The sequence below is a fragment of the Megascapheus bottae genome, chromosome 10 (genome assembly GCF_031878675.1).
Source record: "Megascapheus bottae isolate mThoBot1 chromosome 10, mThoBot2.hap1, whole genome shotgun sequence".
NCBI lineage: Eukaryota > Metazoa > Chordata > Mammalia > Rodentia > Geomyidae > Megascapheus > Megascapheus bottae.
In genome coordinates this window covers 44,192,771-44,208,047 of record NC_143518.1, presented here as the reverse complement: position 1 = coordinate 44,208,047, position 15,277 = coordinate 44,192,771, and the positions used below count along the sequence as shown (strand labels likewise).

At 37.9% G+C, this 15,277-nt stretch overlaps 1 long non-coding RNA gene across 1 annotated transcript in view; it reads left to right on the top strand.

Annotated features, from left to right (window-relative positions):
• Window positions 1–10,788, top strand: part of LOC150058368 (uncharacterized) — a 159,401-nt gene extending 148,613 nt beyond the window's left edge. The window contains exon 5 of the long non-coding RNA XR_016536800.1: window positions 10,307–10,788. This is a non-coding gene — a long non-coding RNA (uncharacterized LOC150058368). The remainder of the gene's footprint in view (window positions 1–10,306) is intronic.
• Window positions 10,789–15,277: the final 4,489 nt, after the last annotated feature.

The window sequence follows — 15,277 nt, the reverse complement described above, 5'->3', positions numbered from 1 at the left end:
AACTGAAGCAAATTGAACTTTGACATATGAAACTACGTTATAACTAACTGGTGAAATATGTCCAATAATCTAGTAAGTTGATGTTTACGCTGGCAGGGAGCATTCCAGGCAAAGCAGAAATTAACAAGAGCCTAAATATTCAGCTTGCACATGTTGACTCAAAAAAAGAGCAGTCACCAATAAAACAACAGACAGCAGACATTGTTACCTGGTATTGCTGGATTGTTTTGTTGAATACAGAAACCAGCCACATTCAGTTTATTTATAACTCAAGTTACTAAGCCAGGTAAAGGGATGCTTCCCTGGGAAGGTCAAAAACTCCATTGCAAGCACATCAAATCCCAGTGATGGAAAGGCCATAGATGTTTAGTAAGCTTCCTATCATTCACGATCAAGAAACAGCTTCCTAGGCCAACAGAAAAACTATCCTAAAAGATCTGGTATTCAGAAATCACCAACAAGCCACCAAGTTCCCATTAAGCAAGAGAAAATTTTCTCATCAATAGGACGGAAAGTGAAAAAGAATCAGAAAGCCTGGAGAAGAGAGGTGTCCTGTTCAATGTGCTGATCTGTGTTCCTTGCTAAAATGAATCTGAGCTTTCTTTTCTGATGCTGGTGTTTTACAGACCGTATTTCCAAAGAAATAAGGAGAGCAGAAGAGCCAAAGAAATAAGACGTCTATCCATTTATTCTTCCAGCCCTAAACAATAACATGTCTCCTCTGAAGGAAAACAAACACTCACTGATAGATAAGAAACATTGTTTACAGGGCTTTTGATAACCAGTAGATTTGAATTCTAATTCTATTTCTAATGCTAAGCCTGAGTTGAAATAAACATTCCACTTATCTCTTCCTTATTAAAATATTAGTCATATGCTCCAGAAAATGAAGCAAAAAGAAAAAATAACATGAAAAGAAATGGCTGTCAAAGTAGGTTCTTTAATGTCTTATAATACTGATTTCCCCCTTAACCACAGCAGAAGAAACCTAGAAAAATATAACATAAAAAGTGGATATATACAAGACACTATATTTTGGATTTTAAATATGTGAGATAAAGGCAACTTCTGAATGGAATTTTAGTGGATACCTGAAATTTATTCTCATTTTGCATGGATAATGACTATTACTTCTTTGTCTGGAGTTATTGGCCAAATTATATGTTTGATTGCCATGGAATTGGCTACGTGAGGGCAGACTTTTGAATATTCTAGAAAATTTTCAATAAGAGCACTTTTATTGTGTGGGGACACTTGGCTTTAAGTGGACATTTCTATAAAATAAAGCTCCAAGTTAGAAAATAATTATCATGAAAGTCTATTTCATTCTGGAAAAAAGTTGACAGTTTTCATATCAGTCTGAAGGAATCTTATATTTCCATTCACTTCACGGATGCAATAATTCAATTGCATCTTAAATTGTGATCTCTCCCAATTTAATTGAATTTTGACGCTTAGGTCAGTGGTTGGCGCAGAAAGACAACTTCTGGAAAGGCCGTATTATTTTAAAATTGATTTCCCTCTTTACTCATGAGAGGCGGGCAAGTAAGTCCATCTTGAATGAACTACTAAGTGAATTTCAATTGGATTTTATCCTAGTACATTCATACAGGTCCAATAATCTTGGCAAGGTTGCTACATGCAAGCAGGTTGACACTCATGAACCTAAATGCAGGCAAATGAAGTGTTATAAATTACAGGAGTGTTAAATTGTAAGTTACAGATATAATCTATCTTTAGTCTGATATATTTTTTTTTCCTGAGCAGTGGTAGACAACATGAACTTGAGAAGCAGTAGTCTGAACCTGAACATTGCTAGAAAAACAGAATGCTAGTGAAGCTGCGTGAGAAGCCAGAGAAGCTAGTCCAATCCGCTACTTATGACAGTGGACACCCACCGAAAGACCCTCTGAAGGCTGCGCAGATAGAGAATTCGGGAAGCTGATGGCCCATCTGGATGCCCTGATTCCTAACTCTAGGTATTCTCTGAACAGATTTCAGAAAGAGTTCTAATTGAAAGGTGTTGAATAGTGAAATCCTTTATTCTAATCATATATGGAGACTGACATACTAGCATTCAAATTCAGAAGAAACTATTACCTTTGCTTAGTGTGGCATCTGCACATCTTTGGGTGACCTGCTGGGTGAAAACAAAACAAAACAAAACAAAACACCTGACAAAAACCATCTCCCATTGGGAATTCTCCCAGATCATTATCTTTACTGTTCTGGCATTCATATTTCCAGCAGTATCTGATCAGACCAGGATAACCCAGATACCTATGGCTTCGCCAGCGTGCCTGTCAATGCAGTGAGGTTGTCCAGGTCAAGAGCATAGGCCAGTGCCTCCTGGCAGGTGATGCTTACATAAACATCCTACCAGCCATCCAAGCGGAAACAATGATCCCAGCTCTGCTGAGAGAAGGGAACATGCCAGGGGCATGTGGCTGGGATACAAATGTACACATGCTCTCTGGCCTGGTGGAAATCTTTTCCCTTTTCCAGTAAAATGATTTTTTTTTACATTATCAGAGAAAACAGGAGAAAGGCTCCTTATGCCATATATAGCATGCCCTAAAATACAAAATTCTTCTGTCATTTCTGGTGGTTTGATGGGGTGGGTTTTCTTTACTTTTTTATAGTTGTTTATGCTTTACTCTCATTTCAAGTGGCAAGTATTTTATTCAATTTTCTCAGTAGAGCAAGAACAGACTGATTGGCCCTCTGGGTATCTGAGATTGAAAGGTTACCCATCCACTGTCCAAACATATCCACTCGGGTATAGAAAGCTCACATAGTCTGTGGCCTGGAAAGCTTTCTCACGTGGTACCTTTTAGCCAGACTGAACTAAATGCTTTCCTCTGGGGGCTGAGAGGTAAGTGGCTGACTCCTAAGGCCGTCCAGCAAGGCTAGGACTTGCTCTTGGAGTCTTCAACAAAAAAGAAAGAGAAGATAGAAGAAAATTAATAAATACCTCGGGAGGGATGCAAAAAATTGGGGAGATGGTAGAAAGAAAGTATTACTTTTCTTTCTTTGAGCAACTAGACCCGAAGAAAGCTTTGATACAGGCATCAGATTAATATTAAATATGTTTGTTATCTCTAGAAGCACAGTTGAATGAATTCATGAATTAGTCAGCAAGATTCAGAGGGGGAGGCCTAATTAACTCACCAAACTTGGCGATATTAGAATAAAAAGTTGCCTGATGGAAGGATTTTCAGTCTTCAAATGAATCCTTAAGACAATGAAACCTCCCCAATTATGTTTGCTTTTTATAGAAACTTCTAAAACAAGTTGCAAAGTTTCCAGTTTTATAATTCAATATATTAAAAATAATTACTTGCATTTGGGATATTTTTTTGCCCAATTTGGGGCTTGAACCAGAGAATGGGCACTGTCCCTGAGCTCTGTTGCTCAAAACTAGCACGCTAGCACTTGAGCCACAGCTCCACTCCAAGCTTTTTAATGACTAATTGAAATAAGAGTCTCATGCACTTTCCTGTGGGGCTGGATTTGAACTGTGAACCTCAAATCTCAGCCTCCTGAGAAGCTAGGGTTACAGCCAGTGAGTCACCAGTGCTTGGCATTTGGGAGAATTTTGACCTCCAATCATCTCATAATGGCCAAAACGTGGGACCATGTCCTATAACAGCTTAGTCCTTTTCAAGTCACATTTCCCCTAGTATTTAATCTTGTAATGTCTTAATACTACTTTATATCATGTTCTCTGACTATTTCTGCTTTAACCATTCAGTGCTTCATAGGTCATCTGGAGAAATCAAAGTTCCTGCTCGTTCAGTATAATTTCCTTTGCCTTTTTATTGGTTCAGCCTTTGTTTTTGTCCATACCAATTGGAAACTGAGTTCCCTGGAGCTGAAGATGTTCACTGAACAGGACTGGTACCTCATACATTTCTAACAGGTCCCATATTAAGCAGTGCTTGAATTTGACTCTTTTTTTTTTTTTGCCAGTCCTGGGCTTGAGCTCAGGGCCTGAGCACTGTCCTTGGACTTTCTCAAGGCTAGAGCTCTACTACTTGAGCCTCAGCACCACTTCCGTTTTTTTTTCCTGTGTATGTGGTACTGAGGAATCGAACCCAGGTCTTCAGGCATGCTAGGCAAGCACTCTACCACTAGGCCAAACTCCCAGCCCTGAATTTGACTTTTTATCTAAGGAAAAACAATTAATGCTATCTAAATGCTAACAAAAAAAAAACTTAACTCACCGATTCTTCTTAGAACACCTATTGAGATTAGATCATTTTTTTCCCACATAAACATGAAATAAAGATAGAAAAAGATCTCTTGTAATGGGATAATAAATAGTAAATTTTATTTTTTTCAAATGTAACTTCTAACAATAGTTTTGCTCATGGATACTAAATGCAAAAGTTTGTAACATTCTAGCACAAAAGAAAAAGCAGTCAGCCCCATTCTTTCCCAATGACAAGATAGCTCAGAAAATGGAAATATCACTTTCTTGAGTTTTCCTTTTTTCCTAGTAATAAGTAAGAAAACCATAGACTAATAAGATAAGGAATCAATTGACAGTCTAGTCAAATTGCTCTTACCTCCTTCATATATATTCCATCAAACTATTCTATCTGAGAAACAAGAAGAGGAAAAAAATCACGCTGATGAGTAGAGTGATTATACTACACTATTAGATGCTGTTCTGAGTGGTCTTAAAAAAAATCTTAACCAAGTTATTGGATGGCCCAGTTTGCAAAACTTTCCAAGTAATTCTGGTAGTCGCACATTTCAGGCTTTGGCCAGAGAAGCTCGGGGACATAACATGAGAATGGATTTGAAGCCTCAGCATTCAGGAGCTTCATTGTAATTTTGCTCCTAGACACAGAATGGGTGGTAGAGAAAACTGAGTGTCATACCTTTGTGGCTTTCGACTGGGTTCTTAACTATGCATAAAATTCATCCAAAGAGAACAAGAGAAAAATATTTTCACTAGAGAAATCAATATGAACTCGTGCAAAGAAAGGTAAGAGCAATTGAGATGGATTTTAAGTACAAGATACGTTCAGAACAAAGTTTACAAAGAGCTTAGAAAGAAAGGGTTCTTTGAAAGACACATTTAAAGTCTAAATAAGAAAGAGACACTTGTAGCTTCTTTCTTGGGAAAGATGAACCAACATTAAAATGCATATATATATATATATATGTATATATTTAACCCAAATGTACTAAAAATTCTGCTAAATTCCATGGAGAAGAGCTCTTTTTAGCATGTTATAGGATTCGAGATTACTTTAAGAATCTAAGTCAACTACAGACAAAAAATGGTGAGTGGGGAGAATAAAGGAGAAGCTAATTGGGAGATGAAGGAAGAGAAGGATAAGAACATAGTAAATACAGGCTGGGAGTTTGGCCTAGTGGTTAAAGTGCTTGCCTAGCATGCACGAAGACCCGGGTTCGATTCCATGGTACCACACACATACAAAAAAGCTGGAAGTGGTGCTGAGGCTCAAGTGGCAGAGCTCTAGCCTTGAGAAAGTCCAAGGACAGTGCTCAGGCCCTGAGCTCAAGCCCAAGACTGGCAAAAAAAAAAAAAAAAAAGAACATAGTAAATACAAAAAAATGCACATAAAAAAGTCAATAGCCCTCTTTAAAGGAGGACCATTGTGGCTCTTAAAAAGTCACCAGCTTGGTCAGGAGTTTGGCCTAGTGGTTAAAGTGCTTGCCTAAGCACGAAGACCCGGTTCGATTCCTTGGTACCACATATATAGAAAAAGCCAGAGTGGTGCTGAGGCTCAAGTGGTAGAGCTCTAGCCTTGAGAAAGTCCAAGGACAGTGCTTAGACCCTGAGCTCAAGCCCAGGACTGGCAAAAAAAAAAAAGTCACCAACTTTTAAACTTGAAATATTATACTTCTTACACACACTTGTTTTCTCTAATAAGAAAATGACTTTTCAGATTCATATAAGTAGGCAGAAAGGATGTTGTTAAAGGGGTAAAACTAATTGGAGAACATTGTAGATATGTATAGAAATATAACAATGACATTGCCCCCAGAACAAATAATATAAGCCAATCAAAAATAGAATGAATAGGACAGATATTTACTAGGTGATTATGTCTATTTATTGCAACAAATTTCATCAAAGAAATCTTAGGGAATTAAACTGTTGAGCCACAATTTTTTTCCAAGAAAACATGGACAATACCACATCTGTTAGAACAATGATCATATAATATTCCCAAGGGAGAAATGTTAATGATACTAACACTTTAGAATCGATTATATGTGCTTAGAAATGGAGAAATGTTCACTGGTAACTAGAACAGGATTAGTAGACGTGTGACAAAACAAATGAATCATTTGTTATGACAGGCTATCACCACATTGGTAAGTCAAGGAAGCAATTATGCACCTATAACTTGGCAAATAACTCAGATAATTTGGGGCACTGGATAGAGCAATGCAATCTCACAATAATACACGAAAGCTTAATGATTGAACCCAAAGAAGTCTACTTTGTTTCTTGCTTGTTATCAGCCAGTAAAAATTGATTTCTTCACCATAACTACTCAGAAATCTGTATTATTAGTGTCCAGTTCAACATTACATCGAAGACTATGATAAATTCATAAATAACATGTCATTGAGATTGGCAAATTAATTGCACTGTGCTATGGGTGTACCTAATACTATGATGAAAACAATCAAAGTGTAAAATAGACTTGTTAGAAACTTTTTTTCATATATTTTTATTGTAATTAATAGAAGGGTTGCATGATATCTGCAGATAGATGGTGCATTAATTCCCATACATTGATACCCTTTCACATATCTTGGTCCCCATTTCCCTCCCCCAAACCCCTACCCCTCATGTTGTTTTCCCCCCTTCCCTATCTAATTTCAAATAACCAAATACAAATATATCTGATATATCAGGTAACAAAATGAGATACTGTAACAATACGAGATTTTATTTTATTTTATTTTATTTTTGGCTAGTGGAATGAGGACATTCAGATTGTGACCTAATGTGGACTAAGTCACACATTCAAGACTACACCATGAATCCTGTATTTCAGTGGCATATTAAAGATCAAACCAAACCTAAAGAGAAATATAGAATGGCAACGAATCTCAAAGTAATTCAACACAAGGAATGACTAAAAAAAACCTGCTCAACATGGAGAAGTAATTTAGGAAGTTCATGCTGTTTAAATTATTCAGAAGAATAAAAAAGAAAATTATACATGTTCTCTGTGGTTTTTGAGGAAAGAACAGGGACAATTGAATATACATTGCAGGAAAATATTGACTTAACTTGCAGGAGAACTTTCTGCTACTAATTTCAGGATTCTAACTCAAGAAGGAAAGGAAATAATCTGAATGTCTTGAAATCCATAAATTGAGTTAAATGCACACTATGATAGATGAAGGTAGAGAAAAAATGTGAGTTGAGAGATGGTGGTCAGGATTCTTGACCTTCCATTTTCTTCCTAATTCAAAATAATATTGATTCTATAATGTCTGCAATTTGTAGACTCACTTCCATAATTCTGTGTCAGTCCAGATACACTTCACTTTTCCATAGTAATGTACAAGTGGCTAGAAGGAAAAAAAAATGTTTGTTACTCACACTACTCATATATCTTTATTACCAGAAGGATTGAAGGATCCTGACTATCTGGGCTTGTGTAGTTGGTCAAGACAGGATGCCGTAAATGGGGCACTGATTCAGAAACTTCCTTGCCAAGAACTAGTCTGAAGGCTCACTTAACCACAGTGTACATTCTGTATACTCAGAGGTGGAAAACCAATTTCAGTGTCCTAGCCAATGTCCATCTGAAATCATCTGAAATCAAAGTACTTTCTAGGCCTCACAAAATAAAATCCCAGACAAACAGTACTCCTTCCTCTTCTGAACTTTTCTCAGTAGCCCCAAGGGATTCCCTCACCTTTCTGTTTCCATCAAACAAGGAGAAGAATCTATCCATCTCAAAACTGTTATCTCACGACAGTAACTCAATAAGTGCAATTAGAAAACATGTAGCTTTGAATGAAATGTGTGTTGTTATTTTTTTCATTTTTCTTCTTTTAGTTTATCCCCTGTTGTCACTGTTTTTTATTTTTGGTACCCTGTTGTCACGTGTGTGTGTATGTGTGTGTGTGTGTGTGTGTGTGTGTGTGTGTGTGTGTGTGTGTATACATAATTGATGATTTGGAGAAGGAAAAGGGAACAACCAAATATTTGGTGAGACAAAGGCCAAAGGGCAAACCAATGCAACAGCAATACTCACACTATGTTGGAAACGAACTTTACAATTTGGGGGCGGGGTATAGGAGAAGAACAGGGGAAATGTACAACTGCAACCCCTCTGTACATCACCTTCACAATAAAATTAAATTACAAAAGCAAAAAGAAACTTTTTTTGTCAGTCGTGGGGTTTGAACCCTGTCCCTGAGTTCTTCAGCTCAAGGCTGCCGCTCTACCCATTGTGTCACAGCTCCACGTCCAGTTTTCCAGTGGTTAATTGAGATAAGAGTCTACCAACTTTAGTGGCTGGGTTGGCTTTGAACAGTGATCCTTAGATCTCAGTCTCCTGAGTAGCTAGGATTACAGGCATGAGCCGCTGAGCCCAGCTAAAAAGAAACACTTTGATAACCACAGAGATGGAAAGGATAGTGAATATTCTCATATTCTGAGTCTAAGAGAAATAACCATGCAGCTGACAGCTTCCTGTGCATTGAATGTGCTTTAGGAATCTATTTTTGAATGTAGGAATTACGTCTTATCTCATAGTTTTAGCTTTTGTGGATAAATATGGCTAGCCAGCTCCAGGGAACAGGCTAACAAAAACATGAGACCCACAGGACTCTCCGAGGACACCTGAGCTGGTGCTGGGATCAGAATAGCTGGCTAGTCATGGTCTGCTGGCTATCCTCATATTATTTGCACACTGTTCCTCTTTTGCCTTGGCTTTGCGTTCTCTCTGATCCTGTTTCAATCACTCCATCATGTCTTGACACAGATAATGGCATGCTTAATAGCTGAAGAGACTTTCTTGCCAGTGGCCTTTTCAAAAATAGTTTCAGTTCACCAATGACCTGGCCTGATCCCCAAAGGAGGTCATATGAAGGAGGATGGACACAGGTTCCAGAGAGTTTGGACCAAAGACAGCCCAGGTGTTCCAGGAAGCTACCTGTGCATATGGTGACACCCAGAAATGTGGCTCTATGTCTATGAGGGCCTATGACAGAGGAAATTCCCTTCATAAGGACGTCACTGAGAATTAGAAGGTGAAATGGGCCATTTGGAGGTACAGATCAGGGACCAGAGGAGAGTGCACACTGATGCAGAAGCTCTCTTTACCATCCACTGTGAAGTAGCAGCAGCCACAGGAGAGCTGTGGCTGGGTTCTGGTGAGGATAGGCATATGTAGACAGATGCTCACATGTCACAGGTGTAGCAATCATTTATCAAACCAGTCTGAAAAGATCTACCAAAGACCTATGAAGTGATCAGTTGAAATGTCTTTCCTTGGGCTGGGAATGTGGCTTAGTAGTAGAGTGCTTGCCTAGCATGCTTGAAGCCCTAGATTCGATTCTACAGTACCATATACATAAAACAGGCCAGAAGTGGCAATGTAGCTCAAGTGGTAGAGTGCTAACCTTGAGCAAAAGAAGCTCAAGGACACTGCCCAGTCCCTGAGTTCAAGCCCCAGGACTATCACAACAATAACAGCAAAAGTTTTTCCTTAAAAGCTCACTGTGGAGACAAGACATAAAAACATGTAGCCAAATAAAATCATGAGGCAGTGTAGAATAGCCTGGAAAATAGTAGAATTCAGACGAGATGACTTTTCAAAAGTAGTTCTGAATTATTAAGTAAGCTTTAATGGATAATTTATATTGTAACTCTTTCTGAAAATCTGTCTCTTTCACACTATTCCAACTTCTTCCACTCTAATATTTAAGCAGTTTTCTTCTCAGTTAGGGAGATAGCTTTCTCTTCCAAACAAATCAGTATAATAAATGTTCTCTGGTGCACAGTTTCACATCTGTTAGTCTCAGCTACTCAGAAGGCTGAGATAAAAGGATCATTTAAGCTGTGAATTTCTAAGTTAATCTAGGTAACATGGCAAGATCTGTTTCCAAAAATACCTAGCAGAGTCTTTCAGTGAGAAACAGCCACCTACTCCTATATGAAATTAAGACATGCACAAAACATTTCAAATATTTTATGTTGATAGTCTCAAAATTTGTAACTGATCATTCCATGTTAGATTGAAGTTGAGTACCTGGTTGATATTTATTTTCATGCACTTTTTTTTAACAGTGTGGAGTTTTCTTAAAGAACTGAAAATTGACCTTCCCTATGATCTCGCCATACCACTTCTGGGCATCTACCCTGAACATCATAACCCAAGATATGATAAGGACACCTGCTCAGCTATGTTCATCTCTGCACTATTCACAATAGCCAGGCAATGGAAACAATCCAGATGCCCTACTGCAGATACAGAAAAAGGATACAGAAATGGATACAGAATGCATACAGAAAATGTGGAATATATATACAGTGGAATTCTACATAGCCAACAGACAAGATAAAATAATGGCATTTGCAGGGAAGTAGATGAATGTAGAGCAAATCATATTGAGACAAGTCAAGACCAAAGGAACAAAAGGCATATGGTATCCTTAATATGTGGCTATTAGATCCAAACAGTACAAGAGAGAAGACTCAATATTTGCATACCCAATGCTATGGACATGGTATTGAAAATATAAACATAAATACATAGACATAAAAACCTATGACTCTATAGACATAATGTTTTATTAAATTAATATGTATCTATGATATACAAACCCTTAACCTAATTTTGGTTATGTTCTAAAAACTTAGTCCCAGTGATTGTATACAGAGATACCCTTCTTGAACACTTGTTTGTTAAACACGTCATTTGAAATATGATGTAAAAAATCAATGTTAATAAATTATTTAAATAAAAAAGCAGTGCTGAGAATCATAATAGCATGTCAGTTCTGAACTGGATTGACAAGGAACCTGACTTGCTGTGTGTGCAAGGGAAGGGGTAATATTAGTTGATACATCCTATAGGACCTGCACACACTCTAAGCTAAGATGCTGACAGCATACTCACACCGGTCAGGTAATGAGTACCTTTCTTTTTGAACCATTTTGCCCATTCTCTTACTCTCTTCCCACCCATAAGTAGTATAGTTTATTTTCTACATAGTGTCTACTGCTACATTCTATTCTTCCATGAAAAAGAATCATGCTGTTCCATTCAAAAGAAAATGGAAAGACTTGGAAAAACATGTCAAGCAAAGTAAGTCAAACCCAAGGAAACATAGGTTGCATGGTTCCCCTCATTTGTGGTAACTAAAATGTGCTTATAAATCTACACATAAATACAATGGATGGTTAAAAAGTTACACTGGAACATGATTAATTTTACAGGTCTCTAGACATTCACACAGTGAGATCAAAAGAAGATATTCAGAAGAGAGGATCACAAAGGCTCAATAGCTATATACATATGGTTATATTAAAAGATACTTGGCAAAGGAACTCCAAGATATGGAAACAAGAAATTTTTGTTGTTGTTGTCTTTTCTGTTAATTAGTTTGTCTTAGGGAGGATAAGGCTGGGCACAGAAAAAGTGACGCAAAGGGTGAACAAACACTGCATGTATTATTGTGACCAACTCAATTAGCTGTTTTTTTTTTTTTCAAAGAACTTCACACAGTTGTCAGCATGGACAGCAGTGATGCCATATGGAGCCAGTGGTGTTGCTGTGGAGTATTCAAAGGTGAATCTCTTATTGTAAGTTACCCACAAGGCTGGACGTGAGACCCTTTCTTTCCTCGCCCTATTTTTAGGGGACTCATGTGACGCCCAGCTCTTGCACCTGTCAACAGCAGGCTCAACAGCTTCTGGCCAGGGTGTGCTGCTACTGTACTCATGGCCATGTGATGAGGCCTGAGCTGGCCTGTGTGAATGTCTCTATAGCCTGTGGCCTTCACACAAGGACACTTGAGTTTCTCTTTCTCTCTTGCAGGCCTTTGGCTAACATTCAAACAATGATATCTCAAGGATGTGACTGCAATTGTTTTCTGTGGGGTTGTTTTTTTTTTTTAGGAAAGAAAGTCTTTTCTTCTGCTGACTTTTTCAAGAGCCAAAGCAAAACAATATGCATGTGTATGCACACATAATTATATACATATCCATAGGTACTTTCATTCGAAAGATATAAGATGATGTAGTAAACTTAATATTTACAACCCAGTGGGGCTTGGGAGGAGAAGGTCAGGCTAAACAAGAGTATTTATATTTTACTCTGTAAATTTAGGAACTATTTAAAATTTTTAACAACTACAATGCTTTTTTATTGCCACTAATGGAACTTTTAAGTTTCTTGGCAACTAAGCTGTTATATAGTATTAATTACACAAGAGGAAGAAAAAGAGAAAGTCAGGAAGGAAAACTTATAGACCTGGGGGCCGGGGAGAGTATAAATTGTCAAGATCCAGGTTCACATATTCTGAGCAAATGGAGCGGCTCTAACTACATGAGGTTAGTTCAAAAAGCCATTATAAAATTAGTTTTCGTACTATATCCTACAGACTGTCAGTTGAAGAAAAATTGGATTATGTATAAGAATACAAAAAGAAAATTAGTATCACCAGTAGCCTAACCTCTAGAGAAAAAAAATGATGTTAACACTGCAGTGAACTTTCTCCCCACTGGCTCCTGCCCCTCCCTTCTCTCCTTTTCTCCCTCGCTCTTACATTGTCTTTTTTTCCTTTCTCTCTTTTTGTTTTGCCAGTTCTAGGTCTTGAATTCAGGGCCTAGGTACTGTACTTGAGCCACAGTACCACTTCTGGCTTTTTCTGAGTATGTGGTACCAGAGGAATCAAATCCTAGACTTCGTTCATGCTTGGCAAACCCTGTACCACTAGGCCACAGTCCAGGGCCCTAATTCCTACATTTTATAGTCAATGAGACAGGGTATCACAGAGAAGACTGAATAAGTGGAGACCACTCTAACAGAGGAAGAATAAAATATTTACTGACAGCCCTGAACTATTCCTTTATTTCAGCCTGAAATGCAGAGAACTTGTTTGGATCTTGAATATTGGTGCTGTTTTGATCTTTGAAGCTTGGTTACAGAAACAGCCTCTCTGACCTTCAAATGCCTCTACTATAAGGTGGAGATATTCTCTTTATCCTGACCTCCTTGTTACATTAAGAGACACAAATGTACATGTAAATGAAGCATACTCTGAAAGTTCCTGCCTGGAACCCAGCAGAACCTTGTTTAGACATGTTTGTTCTTTAGCTCACAAAAGCCAATGCAACCAAAAAGGTCATTGAAATTCAGCCCTGGCTTTTGTATCAATAGGATTTTCTACCATTTTCTCACTATATATGTAGCATCTTTTAGTTATCATATATGTATTTTATGGCAAAATCAGTATATGTATGTGGTGTCTCAACCACAATTTGTTTCCCTGACAAAATATATTTTCTTGGCTTAGAAAGAGGACTGTAGATAGCCGTGTCTATAATTCTAGGCCATCTCTTGACAATGTTACCAAGGAAAAAGGAGAATTGGAGCTTAGGGATCAATGTTATTTCAAGAGAATCAGTCATGTAGACACTTCACAAGACAATGTGTTCACAACTGGAACCATCGTGACATCCCGAACCATGAACAATAACATTTATCTCACAACTCTCATCTATTGTAGGACAATTATATTCCCAATGGGCTTAATCACATTTAATTCTCAGCCTCTGCTTATGGGCATGATTGTATTTAATTCTCAATCTACTCTACAACACAGAGGAATTCCCTTGGTTTGATTTTATTTCTTTGCTTATTTTGCACACAGGGGACTGAAACCAGGGCTTTGTACACAGTAAGCACACATTAAGTTTTACTCCTTAGCTCCTGTTTTATCTACTCTATGGAGGAAACTAGGTCCAGAGAACTTAAAGAACTTACTCAAGATTATGCGAATGACTTTAGTCAAGATCATGCAAAATTAGTCTAAGACAGAGGCCAAAGTTTATCTCTGCTAGGGCAACTTCATAGCCTATGCTCTCAGCAGATGTGAGTAGATAGGCAGAAAGGTAAACTAGGTTCCATTTGCTACTTGGCATTGCCAAGAAATTGTGATAATACTTTTTAGAGAGAATGCAGATGGGCCCTTTGTGAGGTTGACCAAAAGCAGACAAGACACTGTCTTATTACGGTTGCTTGACAGATGAGCAGTTTCCCATCCACCTGTTACAGGCCATCCCAGAGAGCCCTCCCTACATGGCCTGCCCTTGGAGAAATCTGTTTTTCTGGGTGGGCATGGAAACATTGTCCCTAGGGAAGGTTACTTAAGGTTCTATGAACCTTCAGGATTTAAGGATTTGGTGTTTATGTCTGGGAAGGGGATTTTTAATACTCCCTTCTCTCCTGAAGAGCCCACTTCTCGGCTAGATCCATTTTTCTGAGTCATTTCTCAATTAGAACCAATCACCCATATGATGCTCTGCTTCAGAAATGTGTTAGCTGAAGTTAGCCTCTCCACATATTTTTCTTTCTGTTTTTCTATATTGCTTGTAATGTTTGTGCAGCTGCTCAAAAACTAAATATGCAATCAATGTGATGCAATCATGTTCCTTCCTTATCAGGGAAGGAAGAAAATGCCAACCTTGAATTTCATGCAATTTTCAAGAGCTCCATGATACAAAATGATGAGTTCACTTAATTGATGTGATTTTAATTGGAATCACAAGGGAAATTGGAATGCACATGGTGTTCAGTTATTTGTGTTTTTAATAGCACTGTTTGCCTGAGATTGGGCCATTATCTGCCTCTGATTTTCCAGATGCTGAAGAGTTCTGAAATCTGATGAAAACTAAATGCTGTGTTATACTATGTTTTTTTTTGGTCTGGCTCTTTCTGTTGTGCTTTTTCTTAGGTAACTTGCATTGTATTGGCTGCAAATTGAAAATAGGCTCCAGTTACACACACACACACACACACACACACACACACACACACACATTTGTTCATATCCCAGCAATTATTAGCACATAATTTCATATTCATTTTTAACTGGTGAAGTTTACTCACTGGCTTATTTAAACTTATATTCAACCAATCCATTAAATATTAACTGAGGCTAAAGCATCATCTTTACTATGTGATAAATAAGGAGATGGGCAAAAGAACTAGATTAAATCATGGCTCCAACCTCACTATAACTAGGAAGAGGA